Here is a 16,823-nt window from a genome sequence, read left to right on the forward strand (position 1 = left end):
CCAGACGTAAACAGTAATGAAACCCTAAACTCAGATTGGAATGTATACCGCAGAGACAGGCTGGACAGTGAAGGGGGAGGCGTGTTTATAGCGATAAGAAGTGCAATAGTATCGAAGGAAATTGACGGAGATCCGAAATGTGAAATGATTTGGGTGAAGGTCACGGTTAAAGCAGGCTCAGGCATGGTAATTGGATGTCTCTATAGGCCCCCAGGCTCAGCAGCTGTTGTGGCTGAGCACCTGAAGGATAATTTGGAAAATATTTCGAGTAGATTTCCCCATCATGCTATAGTTCTGGGTGGAGATTTTAATTTGCCGGATATAGACTGGGAGACTCAAACGTTCATAACGGGTGGCAGGGACAAATAATCCAGTGAAATTTTTTTAAGTGCTTTATCTGAAAACTACCTTGAGCAGTTAAACAGAGTACCGACTATTGGCGATAACATATTAGACCTTCTGGTGACAAACAGACCCGAACTATTTGAAACAGTTAACGCAGAACAGGGAATCAGCGATCATAAAGCGGTTACGGCATCGATGATTTCAGCCGTAAATAGAAATATTAAAAAAGGTAGGAAGATTTTTCTGTTTAGCAAAAGTGACAAAAAGCAGATTACAAAGTACCTGACGGCTCAACACAAGAGATTTGTCTCAAGTACAGATAGTGTTGAGGATCAGTGGACAAAGTTCAAAACCATCGTACAATATGCGTTAGGTGAGTATGTGCCAAGCAAGATCGTAAGAGTTGGAAAAGAGCCACCGTGGTACAACAACCGAGTTAGAAAACTGCTGCGAAAGCAAAGTGAACTTCACAGCAAACATAAACATAGCCAAAGCCTTGCAGAAAAACAAAGCGAAATGTAGTGTGAGGAGGGCTATGCGAGAGGCGTTCAACGAATTCAAAAGTAAAGTTCTGTGTACTGACTTGGCAGAAAATCCTAAGAAATTTTGGTCTTATATCAAAGCGGTAGGTGGATCAAAGCAAAATGTCCAGACACTCTGTGACCAAAATGGTACTGAAACAGAGGATGACAGACTAAAGGCCGAAATACTAAATGTATTTTTCCAAAGCTGTTTCACAGAGGAAGACTGCACTGTAGTTCCTTCTCTAGATTGTCGCACAGATGACAAAATGGTAGATATCGAAATAGACGACAGAGGGATAGAGAAACAATTAAAATCGCTCAAAAGAGGAAAGGCCGCTGGACCTGATGGGATACCAGTTCGATTTTACACAGAGTACGCGAAGGAACTTGCCCCCCTTCTTGGAGCGGTGTACCGTAGGTCTCTAAAAGAGCGTAGCGTTCCAAAGGATTGGAAAAGGGCACAGGTCATCCCCGTTTTCAAGAAGGGGCGTCGAACAGATGTGCAGAACTATAGACCTATATCTCTAACGTCGACCAGTTGTAGAATTTTGGAACACGTATTATGTTCGAGTATAATGACATTTCTGGAGACTAGAAATCTACTCTGTAGGAATCAGCATGGGTGTCAAAAAAGACGGTCGTGTGAAACCCAGCTCGCGCTATTCGTCCACGAGACTCAGAGGGCCATAGGCACGGGTTCACAGGTAGATGCTGTGTTTCTTGACTTCCGCAAGGCGTTAGATACAGTTCCCCACAGTCGTTTAATGAACAAAGTAAGAGCATATGGACTATCAGACCAATTGTGTGATTGGATTGAGGAGTTCCTAGATAACAGAACGCAGCATGTCCTTCTCAATGGAGAGAAGTCTTCCGAAGTAAGAGTGATTTCAGGTGTGTCGCAAGGGAGTGTCATAGGACCGTTGCTATTCACAATATACATAAATGACCTGGTGGATGACATCGGAAGTTCACTGAGGCTTTTTGCAGATGATGGTGTGGTGTATCGAGAGGTTGTAACAATGGGAAATTGTACTGTAATGCAGGAGGATCTGCAGCGAATTGACGCATGGTGCAGGGAATGGCAATTGAATCTCAATGTAGACAAGTGTAATGTGCTGCGAATACATAGAAAGATAGATCCCTTATCATTTAGCTACAAAATAGCAGGTCAGCAACTGGAAGCAGTTAATTCCATAAATTATCTGGGAGTACGCATTAGGAGTGATTTAAAATGGAATGATCATATAAAGTTGATCGTCGGTAAAGCAGATGCCAGACTGAGATTCATTGGAAGAATCCTAAGGAAATGCAATCCGAAAACAAAGGAAGTAGGTTACAGTACGCTTGTTCGCCCACTGCTTGAATACTGCTCAGCAGTGTGGGATCCGTACCAGATAGGGTTGATAGAAGAGATAGAGAAGAGCAGCGCTCTTCGTTACAGGATCATTTAGTAATCGCGAAAGCGTTACGGAGATGATAGATAAACTCCAGTGGAAGACTCTGCAGGAGAGACGCTCAGTAGCTCGGTACGGGCTTTTGTTAAAGTTTCGAGAACATACCTTCACCGAAGAGTCAAGCAGTATATTGCTCCCTCCTACGTATATCTCGCTAAGAGACCATGAGGATAAAATCAGAGAGATTAGAGCCCACACAGAAGCATACCGACAATCCTTCTTTCCACGAACAATATGAGACTGGAATAGAAGGGAGAACCGAAAGAGGTAGTCAGGGTACCCTCCGCCACACACTGCCAGGTGGCTTGCGGAGTATGGATGTAGATGTAGATGTAATGGATTTCAAAGCGGAGAAGCAGATATTTTGAACTGAAAAGAGGAAGGCCCTAACATGACCGCAAATGACTCATATGCTAAATTTTAAAAAAGTTAGCCTGTCATATGGTAATATTGGCATGGAAGTACTCCAGTATGATGCATGTGTAACTACTTGAGATGATGAAACTAAATTGAATGAAAGATACATACGTCACGTAATGCTACATTACCACACAAAGAACCAATAGGTGTTCTGAAAGTAGTAATTAAAAGATATGGGAATGAAGTGACAACGGACATCTAATTTAGGATTAGTTAAAAATAAGGATAAATTTGGAGGGCCAGTTTACAGACGTAGAGCTTTCCTTACATATATATAAATATCTCATCGACATATCAAATTAGTCTCCATATTTGCTCTAAAATATGTCCATCTCTAAACAGGTATGACATAACTACCAAGTGCCTGGCTTTCAAAATGAAATTTTGCCAGAGAATTATGATAAAAAGTTCGAAAAATGCAGCTGTAGTAAGAAGTGAGTTGTATTACAGAAGTGATCCGAATGTGTACAAAGAAATACTAAAACGGGGAAACACACTTCCTAACACTGAATAAAACGTAACTTCCCATAGATGCCTTCATCATCGAAAAAGAAAAACTTTGTGATGTTGAGAAATTACTTGGGAAACATTTTGGATATAGGTGGAATCTTTCGTGTATTACAGGAATATAATGGGAAGTGTTTATGAGAAGGAGGAGGAAGAAGGATAAGGAGCCAAATTTGCATCCAGATCCAAACTGTGTTATCTGTGCAGTACAGGAGGAGTATATAAATATTGTGCAACTTGTTATTAACTAATGAAAGCATAAAAAGAGCCTGAATTAAGGAGACTAACATCAAATGTCTTCATGCACAGCATTTTGAGTAAAATGAATATTCTTAAGTAAAATCAGACATATGACTTCATTATAAAGCATGACCGCAAATGGCCTCGAATGAAGTATTGTGTGTACTCATATGCAAAATTTTAAAAAAGTTAGTCAGTCATATGGTAATATTGGCATGGAAGTACTGTTGTTGGTTCCAAAAGGTGACATACTCAATAATTCGTTCCAAAACACATCTCCATATTTGAAAACCTTATAACTCATAAAATATGTATCTTATTTTATTCACGCTTATTTATTTTATACTTGGGATAAGTTTTAACGACAATAGAATGTAATTTCCATTTATACTAGTGCTGTTAACATTAGAATCAAATTTTTTCATTCTTCTAAGCATGACTTAGGAAGCAGATATCAAGCAGTCTCTCCTAAAGTTTGTGATTAAGATTTCACAGGATGGGTTAAATGATGACATCGTTTCCAGATCTTCTTCAAAATTCCTCGTTTACAACAGTCTTCTTCCATTTATTAGTAACCAGAGGTATGGAATTGTTTAATGTCTGAGGTTGTCTTATCTGAATATTGTAATAGATCTTCATATGATATTTTTCTTCACTGTTGACGTCTTATCACCTGTTAATCTGCAAAAGAAACGAGAGTACCAGGTTAATGGAAATTTGCCTTGGAAAACAGAATATATACAGTTGCTCACAATGAAATACACATAAGGAATAGGTACTCAGAGACTGGCTGAAGTACAGTGTAATCACTCGTTTTTAACCATAGGGACTTGACAAAGATTATACGAGTAAATTATATTTGCTATCAAAGAGGGCCACACTTGGAAGATATTTCTTCAGCTACCAGATAATAATCGTTGCAGTATTCCCATCGATAATACAATGAAACAGTGTACCCGAAAACAAATCTATATTAAATCAATTCCCATCCAATTACATTCATAATCCACTCAATAGTATCCCTGTACCCAAACAGGCTTCTCCCTCATTCCTCCAAGTGCAGAACACTAAATCTTATTATGGTGGTGAACAATATAATTTTTTAAATAGTCTTCATGGGTTTGCCACCGGATCACGTTATGCAAATTCCACAATATTTCCTCGCAGCAACTGTCCAACATCTTCAGGTGGTTCAACCTTGCTTGTGGCTGGGTACGACAGACGTCAGTGCACCTAACAGTGCATATCTTAACATAGTGTTGGAATCCCACTCATTAAATGGTGTCTTCAGCCATTCTGCTGAAGAATAATGGTTTGCAGAGTTAGTAGAGTTAGTAGAGTGAATATGTGAGATCGGTTCGCCGTTAAAGTTGTTGTTGTTGTTGTTACTGCTTTTGTTGTGGTATTCAGTTCGAATACTGCTTCGACGCAGTTCTCCATGCTAGTCTATTTTACTCAAGCCTCTTCACCTCTGTATAACTACTGCAAATGGCGCCCTTTCAGCTTGTTTACAGTATTGGTGTCGTTACCAAATTGATTTTCCTTGATGACTCAGGATGTTGCTGGTCAACCGACTCTCTCTTTTGTACCCCAAATTTTGTTTTTTCCGCAGTTTGATTCAGTAACCTAGTTTCTTCATAGGCCCATCTAGACTTCAGTATTCATTTCATAATTTTCTATTTTCTTCTTTCTGAACTGTTTCCCATCTGCGGCCCACTTTCGTACAAGAATAGGCTGCAGATAAATACGTTCAAAAACTACTTCCTAACGTTTAAAGTTTTATTTGAAATTAACAAATTTCTGTTTTTCAGAAATTCTTTTCTTCTTATTCCTAGTACATATTTTACATTCTGTTTCTACCGTCATCAGGTATTTTGCTGGTCAAAATAAGAAGTTATGTTCTAAGACTAATGACTCATTTTCTAATACAATTCACACGGCATCGCCTGATTCAGTTCGACTTTATTGAATTATCTTTGTTTTACTTTTCTTACTGTTCATCATATAACCTCTTTTCTAGACGAACCAGGTTAAGCAACAGCTTCAAGAATGGAAATACTAAAAAAATTGGCGAAGTTACAAAACTGAATGGAAATCAATATTAAAGTACTATTCATTTGTAATTCTGCCAGGTTTCCATAGAAACCAGTACTGTTATTTTGTCCTATTACAATGTTAAGAATTAAGTATGTATATTTTTACAAGGTGAAATAAGTAAAAACTGTGTAAAATTATAGTCAATAGTTAAGAAAAGTCAAGAATAGATTTAATGATGGAACGAGGTCGTCATTTAAACTGTGATGAATTCATTAAGGAGACTGGTATAACTGAAAATTTCGGGAAAAAGGCTGATGCTGCAAGGGCTCTGAATACGGGAACAGGTGTAATTTTAAGACTGATGAATCGTTATCTACAGTCAGGTAGTCCAGGAAAGAGCCACGAACGAAAATCAAATGTTACTACTGCGGGACAAGACGTCAACGGATAAAAAATAAACAATCAAAGATTCCACAAACAACTAAAGTTTGGAAATTTGTGTTAAGCTACTATGGGACCAAACTACTGAGGTCATCGGTCCCTAGGCTTACACACTACTTAACCTAATTCAAACTAACTTACGCTAAGGACAACAAACACACACACCTATGCCCGAGGGAGGACTCGAACCTCTGACGGGGGGAGCCGCGCGAACCGTGGCAAGGCGCGGCTACCCCGCGAGCACAAATAACTAAACTATAAATATCTCAGACAGTATCGCTGAGTAGCTACAGCCAGTTTGTAAACATACAACATCATTGAGAACAGTCAACTAGCTGCCAAATTACTACGTGACTGCCACGAGGAGTGGCCGCGCGGTTTGAGGCGCCATGACACCCCCTTTCCACTCACTTGTCCATGAACTTCTCCATAAAACATTTAAAACAAAACTCAGATCAACTCAGTCTCTCTCTCTCTCTCTCTGTCTCTATCTCTCTCTCTCACACACAAACACACACACACACACACACACACACACACACACACGGATATAAGCATAACAGAAATGAATAGACATTAGTTCTCAGCGTATACTTCGTTAGGTTGGCAAGATAAACGTGTACGTAAACTAACCAAACGAGATGAGATACACAGTGAACTCAAAGTAGTTACGTCTATATTAGTGTTATGTCTATACTAGTGACAGAAGACTGACAGTACAGCACAAAAACAAGAGCAAACAAAATGAAAAGTGGGAATACAAATATTCGAAACACAAAAATATCCTTATGTTCCGTAAATAGAGCGGTAGTACGACCGCCATTTGAGCAGATAAGAGGAAACGCCGATGCCAGCTAAAAACTTGAAGAGCTCTAAGTAATCACTTATTTACATAAGAAGCGAGAACTGAACTGTTTTAAAATCTGCGAACAATACGTATCAGAGCAAAAATGTACCATAACTGTTTCATCATAGATCCCACTGACGATATGGTATAGCCAAAACAGGCGAAACGCGTCTGTGAGAATAAAATTCATTGCAGCAAGGGTAGACGTTCTTTATGTAGAAAACAAATACTTCAGAGGAATGTTTCCCAGGACAGCAGACAACATCCAGCGTTTGGATGAGCTGTTTGCTCTACTTGGACATCACAGGCAGAACATTTCTGAAGATGAGATCTGACATCACATTTCGTCAATTTCAAGGAGCTGGTGAACCGTAGCTAACTCAAGACGTGGTGCTACCACTTACTGAAGCCAAGAAGTTTTATGAACTTCCCAATTATATGACAATTTCTTTACAATTCACATGCTAGTGGTTTAGTGGATTAGAATTACTACCTCTGGATCAAAGCGTCCCGGTTTCGATTTCCGGCAGGGTCAGATTTTGCGGGCTCTGGGACTAGATGCGTGTGGTTTTCATCATCATCGACGTGCTTGTCGGTGAAATGGCTTCAAATAGAAAACTTACAATAGGCGTGCGAACTACACGAGATGGGGTCTCCCAGCCAATAAAGGCATACGGCCATTTACTTTTTTTGAAAAAAAAATGTTGTAAGTTCTTACAAAGATATATAGTGAAACGATCGAATGTTGTTTCAAACATATGTAATGATACATACCTATGATTAGTTACATGTATCATTTACATGTAAGGGGCAGTCAAATTAAAACGAGGAGATGGAAAAAAGTAAGTAAATTGTTTATCACTTCAAGAGTAATCAACACCATTGTTAATACATTTATTCCACTGTGAGAAAGGACGGTCAATGCATTAATGGAAATATTTTTACGGTTGTCTACAGAATCTTGATTGTACCCGGAAAATACCTTTTCGTCCGAAGCAAATGTACGACCATGAATGTCTTTCTTCAGGGCTCCAAAAACATGGAATTCGCCTGGAGAGAGATGTGAACTGTATGGTGGATGTGTAAAGCCTCCCCAGCGAAACCTCTGCAGCACGCAGTCCCACATGTTTCCAAGGTTGTTTCGACTACGCTGCAGAACTTTTTCTGGGAAGCCCTTACTCTTTATCCATACAATCTGCATCTCTCCCATTTGATTTCCATACTTGTGGACTCCTGAAGAAAGACATTCATGGTCGTTGATTTGTTTCGGATGAATAGGTGCACGCCTGGGCATAATCTTGGCTACACAGGCAATAGCAGACATTTTTCAGTAAAGGCACTGACCGTCTTGTCACACAGCGGGGCAAAATTAGCACATGCGCTGAACTACTTTTGAAATAATAAAAAGTTTACTTGTTTTAATGTAGGTTGATTCTTACAAAGACATTATTAATACTGATAATACTGATATTTATTTTAGCAAATAGCGCCATAACCTGCTTCGAACTGACAAGTTCATCATCAGACGGCTGTACACAAGATTTACAAGATGCACTTAACATAATCTTCAATTTTCGATTTTTATTCTTCCACTGTAGCGAAATATTCTTGGTGTGTTGCTGCCCTAATGTAGAAAATAGTACTAGAAACACCATATGTGAACATAACTAACCTCCAAACGATGAAACACAGAGCAGACAAATATGTGAGGTTAAGTGGTTATAGTACTTGCATCGAAAATACGCGCAATTTTGTTGCGAAGTTGCAGGATTGTATTTTCGAAATATTGCAAAAATATATGCAGCATTTATATTATTTGCATATCACTATATTTTTCAAAGCACCACGCAAACACACACACCAAAAAGTATTTGCCACACGTGAAGTTGACACAACGATGCTCTCTGTCTGAGATATTAGAATATACATTAAAATTTGGCATGCGTTTTTCGTTGTTTCTGCAACAGTGTTCTGACCCGTCTGGTGTACCATGGGGGATCAGCTCCGTCGTTTGATAATTTATTTGGAATAAATCTCTGAGTTACTGTAGAAATTATTTCTTTGAATTGAAGCCATATATGGTCTACAGTTACATTGTTAACTTGAAAGGAGTGGAGATTGTCTCTCAGGAAGGAGTCAAGTGAAATTTTATCCGCCTTTTTGAATAGGTATATTTTTCGTTTAGTTTTGGAGGATTTGGGGGTTAGAATATTCAGTCTCGCTATGACTACCCTATGTTCTCTAATCTCGGTATCTGTTTTCACGCTCGTTATTAGCTCAGGATTAGTTGTTGCTAAGAGGTTAAATGTGTTTTCACAACCGTTTACTATTCGCGAGATCTCATAAACTAACTGCTCGAAATAATTTTAAGAGACTGTGTTTAACGCACTTTCGGATGATGTCTTACGCTTATATCCAGATTTAAATATGTATTTTTGCCAACATACCGAGGGTAAATGAAAGTCACCACCAACTCTAATTTACTGTATGAGTCGGGTGAGTGTTTGAAATTAAACTCAAATTTTCTTTGAACCTTTCAGCAATTGTATAGTCTGAGTTTGGAGGTCGGTAAAAGGATCCAATTGTTATTTTATTCTGGTTGCCATAGTGGTCTCTGCCCATACTAACTCAGAGGAACTATCTACTTCAGTTTCGCCACAAGATAAATTACTTCTATCAGCAACAAACACGCCAGCGCCAACTGTGCTTAGCCTGTTCTTTAAGAACACAGTTAGATTCTTCGCAAACATTTCAGCTGAACTTATCTCGGCATTAGCCAGCTTTCAGTGCCTATAACGATTTGAGTATCAGTGCTTTCTATCAGAGCTTGGAGCTCTAGTATTTTCCCAACTAAGACCATTTACAAATGTTATACCGATGGTTCCTGTATCTACGTTCTTCCTGCACCGTTTGAGACTGAAGCCCTTTTTGTGTTTACCTTAGACACTCTAACCTAAAATACCGCCTATTCCACGCCACACAGCCCCTGCCAACCGCGTATCTGCCTCCTGCATGTAGTGGACTTATGACCCACCCAGCGGAGAATCTCTTCCGATCCAAAGCGACTCACATCACTGATTCCGACGTGAGCCACCACTTGCAATTGGCTGCAACCTGTACTCTTCATGCCATCCGGAAGGACCCGTTCCACCGTTATATGCTAAGTCAGTTCATTAATTACTTTTTTCTCTCTTTCAAATAGTTAAGTCGATGAACTCTGATAAAATACTGCTAATACCTCCCTACTTGTAGATATTGCCCTCCAGCAAGTCAGTTTTTTTTTTATTTTTGTACCTACATTGTAATGAATGTTCGCACCATACAAGAAAAATTCTGTTGCGCCGTTCCTTTATCAGCCAATGGAATAATTGTTGAATGATTAATTAAGGATACTTCAGAAGCTTCATCTGCAAGTATAAGCTGTTTGAAAGAAATAGGCATTTGTTTCATATTCACACCTGAAAAATCGTAGTATGCATAATACTTAACTTAAATGTATCACTTATGTTAAAAGATACATGCGGCATCCGTAAGTGTAAGCTGTTTGAAAACTAATAGGCACTTACTTCATATTCACAACTGTAAAATTGTAGTTTGGATAATACTTATCTTAAATTCATCACTTACGTTGAAATATTCATAGAATTTACCGATAAACTGAATTTCTTGTACTCCAACAACAACATATAGCGGGCATTACCTTTACGGTGAAATTTCATCTTACTTACAACTTTTCGAAATTTGAACGATACGAAATGCGCAATTTATAAGTGGAATTGCAGGGTACACAATATTTCCAGTCTGAATCTTATATTCTCATACATTATTAGTCATTTTCGATGTATTTTTGTAATGCATTACATTCATACTGAAACGTCCTTATATAAATGTAGGAATTTTTCGATATAAACTGTAGCTGTTTTTCGTTGTTGTGCCATATGCATTAAAATAAAATTAGTGAAATACACATGTTGTTAAAATCAGTACAATCAAAGCTTTATTGGTGTGATATTTGTCGAATATCGAACTCAGACTGGAAAATTTTTGATACTAAGAGAACAATAGCACAATATACACGGTGTCCCATTTTAATCTAACCGGCCGATATCTCTGAAGCGGAACAATTCTGCAAGAAATGTCTGTAGTAAAAGTTGTAAAGTATGGAGGGGTCATGAATGGTTACCTGAAGTGAGTTGAACCCTGTTTTCAAGGTCAAACCAAGGTCAAATTCATTTTTGTAAAGGGTAACCCCTATTTTTTTCCATATTCACATTCTACGTCAAAAAATATGCATTGTTAGCAGAGAACTTTTTTTTTCGAAAAACCAATGGTTTGCTCCAGGGGGCACTTCATTGTAACTTTCCCAGCTTGCCAGTATCTCGAGACGAAGAGAGATCGTGAAAAATTTTCAATGAAAATCTTGTATGGTTTCTGAAATCTGTCCACTGCTGAAATTTCCTTAAACTTGAAATGAAATGGCCTTGAATTTCTTCAGTGGGGGTTAACATGAAATCAAATACCATCAGCTTTAGCAGAACCCACTGTGCACAACGTGGAGGTTGCCAAGTGGACTTTGCACATCGTTAGCCCTGGAAAGGGCTGATTAACATGGTACTGACTGGAAATTAAGGAACTTAGATGCTCCATCAGCTGCCCACTTTGCCTAATATACGTTTGCACACTCTGTCGGAAACTGGTCTCGACATCATTCAGTGTCTGATGGGTGATTGGCCGGCCAGTGTGGTCGAGCGGTTCTAGGCGACCGCTACGGTCGCAGGTGCAAATCCTGCCTCGGGCATGGATGTGTGTGATGTCCTTAGGTTAGTTAGGTTTAAGTAGTTCTAAGTTCTAGGGGGCTGATGACCTCAGATGTTAAGTCCCATAGTGCTCAGAGCCATTTGAACTATTTGATGAGTGATTGGCTGGTAGGTGGCCACCATCCTTTCTCTCCTATCTTCTGGCGTCGTCGGGGGAGTAGAGTAGCCTACACTTTCTGCCTCACAGCTCCCCGTAAGAAGAAGTCTAATGGTGTTAAATTTGGAGATCTTGGAGAGAATTCACGAATTTCAATATCGATACCAATCCATCGATTCGGGTAAGTTTCATTAAGCTACCTTCTGACAGTTAAGGCCTGATGTGCAGGGGTGCCGTCGTATTGAAACCACATATGCGCTCGTATGTCTAGGGATATTTTCTAGTAAAGAATATGAAGACAGCGGAAGCCGTTCAACGTTTCGCCATAAAATACATGACCTATCACGTAATTTCCCGCCCGGACATTGATTGACCACAGTCTCTGTGCTCAGTGATTTACTTCCGAGCAGTAGTGTGCGTTATGGAGATCGACTCCTCCCATGTTGTCGAAGTCTGCCTCGTCTGTGAAGAGAGTTCCTGCGAATAAAAAAGGATCACAACGTGTTTGCATATCGGTCCATCGACAAAGTGGCAGGCGTCTCTCAGGGTCCCCAGGCTAAACTGATTGGGTGATATGTAAGCGATATTGATGGAATTTAAATTATCTTAAAACACGGGATACTGTTGATCGAGGCACGCCATGTATACACTGAATCTGACGAGTCGAAAGGTGTGGATCTTCAGCGACGATACGACGAACTCCCAGCGCAATCCCCTCTCTCGGGTCCATCTTTCGTTCAAAAATGGCTCTGATCACCATGCGACTTAACTTCTGAGGTCATCAGTCGCCTAGAAATTAGAACTAATTAAACCTAACTAACCTAAGGACATCACACACATCCATGCCCGAGGCAGGATTCGAACCTGCGACCGTAGCGGTCGTTCGGGTCCAGACTGTAACGCCTAGAACCGCACGGCCACTCCGGCCGGCTCCATCTTTCGTCTCTACCTATTCAAGGTCCCTCTTTCAGCTCGCCTTACCAGAGATCTAATTGTAACCTTCGTGGGACGACAGTCATGGGGATACCTTTCGGCATAGAATGTTTGCGAGGCTGCATAATTATAGCGACACTCACCAAAATTTTTTATAATTCTTGCTGTTTCTAATGGCTTGTAATCAGCCACTTCGGACAGATTAGAGTCTAAAAAGAAACTGTGCTGATCACTTTTGCTATTATTGGTTCCCTTAGGTTTTTCCTTCAACGAAACATCCCGCAAGCGTGTTGCAGGACAACTGGCTTATTACAGTGTACCCGACCCGTTTGTTTACACATGCTCGCAACATGAAGCAGAAACAAACAGTATTCAAGTGCGCTCTTTTACAAAATGACTTAGGTGTCCAACGGATGTATGTCCTTCAAGAGGGCACCTTTACATAATAATGAAATACCCCATGGTAATCCGTCCTTTTAAAATATGGAGAGAAGGCAGAAACGAAAGACGGGGACGAGAAAGTCGACTGCGAGACGAGGTGACTCATATAAATTTTTCTCTTATAGGTTCCAAACATTCGTGTTAAGAATAATTTTTCTTGTACTGATTTGAAAAAATTTCACTTCGCAGGAACTCATTAGAGTCTCGCGAGACGACATTGTTCTGAGTCCCACGAGGCGAAATTCATCAGAGTTTGACGAAGTGGTATTTTTCTAAATCCCTCAAAACACTGTTATTTATGTCCATGAGAACCCTCAGTCATGATTTCAAATTTCCCGACGTCCTCAAAGCTCCACCCTTCTGTTCTCTGATTGTGCCGGCACAAGCACAAGCCTGGTCTCTGATTAGGCACCCTCCAAGTGGTGCACATTAAGTTCCACCAGTGGTGACGGTATTTGCATTCAAGTTAGTCTCTACTGAAGAATTTCAAGGCCACTTCAAGTTCACGAAAATTTCACCATTGGCCAGAGTTCAGAAACCATACAAGATTTTCATTGAAAATTTTTCCCTATCTCGCTTCGTTCTCGAGATACAGGTAACCTGGCAAAACTACAATGAAGTGTCCCCTGGTGACAAACCATTGGTTTTTCGAAAAAAATGTTTCCTACAAATAATGCGTATTTTTTCACGTAGAATACGAACGTGGAATAAAAAGTAGGGGTTACCATTTGCAAAAATGAACTAAACCTTGGTTTGACCTTGACAACAGGGTTCAACGTCAATTCGAGGTAACCATTCCATGAGCCCCTTCAAATCTTACTACTTTTAATGGTGACTTTTTTTTTCAGAATAGTGCCGCTCCAGAGATAAATGGTTCAAATGGCTCTGAGCACTATGGGACTTAACATCTGTGGTCATCAGTCCCCTAGAACGTAGAACTACTTAAACCTAACTAACCTAAGGACATCACACACATCCATGCCCGAGGCAGGATTCGAACCTGCGACAGTAGCGGTCACGCGGTTCCAGACTGAAGCGCCTAGAACCTCAGGGCCACTCCGGCCGGCGCTCCAGAGATATCCGCTGGTTAAATTAAAATGGGACACCATGTATTTGGTGCTCTTTAAAACTGACAAAACAATGTATAATGCAATCACTTTTTTATGTGTATCATCACAGATTCCTGGCATCTATGTAAGTAAGTGTTTACGTCTTTCTTGTTCTATTAAGTAACTAGTTCTTCTTTAAACTCGACTAATTATGAGTAACACTCCAATTAAAAATTGTGTATGTGAACATAGTGGAATCCATCGCTGCATATGAAGCATAAATAAAACTGCATTCAACTACATAAAGACCACATTGTTCACAGTTATTTAAGGCAGCCTCCTAAGTTTCAGATTCAGAAGTGAAATCCTTGCCCAGGAAAAAGAAAAAAAAACAAAGCAGCTTTCTATCTCGATTTTCTGGTTTTTAGTGCTTCTTAAGGACATTATGGCAGCTATTCCAAGAATTCAAGATACTCTACGTCGTTCATGAAACGAATCGAAAAGATTTCCGCTAGAAAGGGAAATGAAGCACAACCATGATACTGTACTGCCTTCTTCCGGTATGAGAATCAGGAATAAGATTGATCTGTCACTTACAGCGAGACAGTGGAGTCCAAATTATGGTACACGTAACATGTTTTCAGAGATAAATTCTAGAAAATATCCTACAGCCATCAGAGTAAACAGTCTTCAACGCTGAAACATTGTTACTGAATTTTTAGTTGTCAAAAGTATTTAAAATTAAAAACGTGGAAACTCCAAGCCATCTAGAAGGTGGCCGGGAAGTAGACACGAATATTAAAGTGCTATACAACTTACAAAATTTATTGAAAATGTAATGTTTGTTACAAACACATTAAGTAATTCCTCCCATTTACGTATGAAAAATTATATTATCCTTATGACCAGACAAGGCCGCACAGAAACGGTTCATTGAAATTCTCGATAACGCTTTCACAAACATCTGGTGGGATTCCGTTAATAACCATTTTAACTTCCTTTAATTGTTGTACTGTTTGTGGTTTGTTCACGTACACTTTTGATTTCACAAATCCCCACAATAAAAGTCACAATGCGTAAGACCGCATGATCTGGCGTACCATTCCTGACTGCCTCGCAAAGAGATAATTTTTTGAGGAAACTTATCATTCAGCGGAGTAAATCGTTTCACGGAATGTGTGTCATGTCACACCATCTTGTTGAAACCAAAACTCACCATTTTCATGAATAAGAGGGAGAAACCAATCAGAAAACATGTTTCGGTGACGTTTGCCGTTCAAAGTGACGGCAGCTCCCTCGTCATTTTCAAAAAAGTACTGGCCGATCACTCCTCCGGCCCAGAATCTTCAGCATACAGTCCGTGTGTCGTGGATGCATCTCATCTTCCACAGTCGCCCGCGGATTTCGTTACCCCAAATTCTTCAGTTCTGCTTATTGACGTACCCACTGAGGCGGAAGTGCGCCTCATCTGTGAAAGTTGATCTGTTTGTGAAGTTCTCGTTCTCTGCTTGTCGAACCAGAACGCGGTCGTCCTGTTTTCTTGAAACAGAACCCGTGGTCTCAAACTTCCAGATCAGCCTCCGAGCTGATGATTCGGTTTAGCAGCCTTATGTCCGAGTGTCGCACGCATTTCACGAGCCGTTGCGGTGGAACTTCCACTGTTTTTGTAGTAAGTTTTTATGACTTGGATACGTTGCTCAGTTATCATCTGCTCCATGACGAAAATAGACATCAGACTACAGTGCTCATCACACAAAAGCTATCAGGCTACTAATGGGAAGGATCGAAAATAACAAACATGATAAAACCAGGGCTGGAAACCGTCATACGACAAAATGGCGCAAAATTCAAATTAGTCCTTACTTCCCGGACACCCGTTACTTGCTACGGGTCCTCCTTACGTTAATATATAATGAAACACACCATTTGCCAACTTACATTGGTGCGCAAAGTACAAGTGAAACATGAATTGTGGCTGATAACTCCGCAGAATTAATACCAACCTTTAGTGCTCTTCGACAGGAGCCACCGACTAGGACAGTGCCATCCGGACACCTGAGAATCGGCTCAATCATCCTCCTCCTTGACTTGGGCGTCGTCACCGACTCTTGCGTGGCAGAGGCCGAGAAAATGGCCACCATAAGCGTCAGCAACAGCAGCACTGACGTCAGCAGACAGTACTTCTTCATTGTACGCTCCTCGTCTCGAGAAATCTACAGGCATAACAGCACCACATTCGCTTCTTATACCATACAGATAACGATACAGGCCGGGTCAACCGGCTGATACAGAATTGCGTAATTAGAAACAGCCTTGGAAGGTTCTACGCGCGCACATCGTTGAGAATTAGTACATCCGTCACGGCCGTTGCCGGTCTTATTGAATCCGGAAAAGTTAAGTTCCTTACATTGGCCTGCCTGCCATCACTTATCTGTACTCTGACACAATCTCAACGACATAAATTTCCTTCCCAGCCAAAAATCAGTTATCATTGGTTGACTCATTTGGGGGAGGGGCTCAAACAGCAGGGTAGGCTTGGCAGGAGATAACAATAAATCAGAAAAATATTGTTGTTAATTGATCTTTGCATTCTTTAACCCTTCATAACAGTAACGATAATACCCTGTAACTGCTGCCTACTTCAGAGAGGGACCTGCAAAAGCATATAATC

The 16,823-nt window shown here is 40.2% G+C and overlaps 1 long non-coding RNA gene across 2 annotated transcripts in view; it reads right to left on the reverse strand.

The window, feature by feature from the left end:
• Positions 1-4,034: 4,034 nt before the first annotated feature.
• The window catches only part of LOC124789277, a 117,857-nt gene continuing 105,068 nt past the window's right edge, over positions 4,035-16,823 (reverse strand). For both annotated transcript variants that reach the window (XR_007016100.1, XR_007016099.1), the window contains exons 3-4: positions 16,156-16,365; positions 4,035-4,171 (exon numbers count right to left, since the gene is read on the reverse strand). This is a non-coding gene — a long non-coding RNA (uncharacterized LOC124789277). The remainder of the gene's footprint in view (positions 4,172-16,155; positions 16,366-16,823) is intronic.

Source organism: Schistocerca piceifrons, chromosome 3 (assembly GCF_021461385.2).
Source record: "Schistocerca piceifrons isolate TAMUIC-IGC-003096 chromosome 3, iqSchPice1.1, whole genome shotgun sequence".
Lineage (NCBI taxonomy): Eukaryota > Metazoa > Arthropoda > Insecta > Orthoptera > Acrididae > Schistocerca > Schistocerca piceifrons.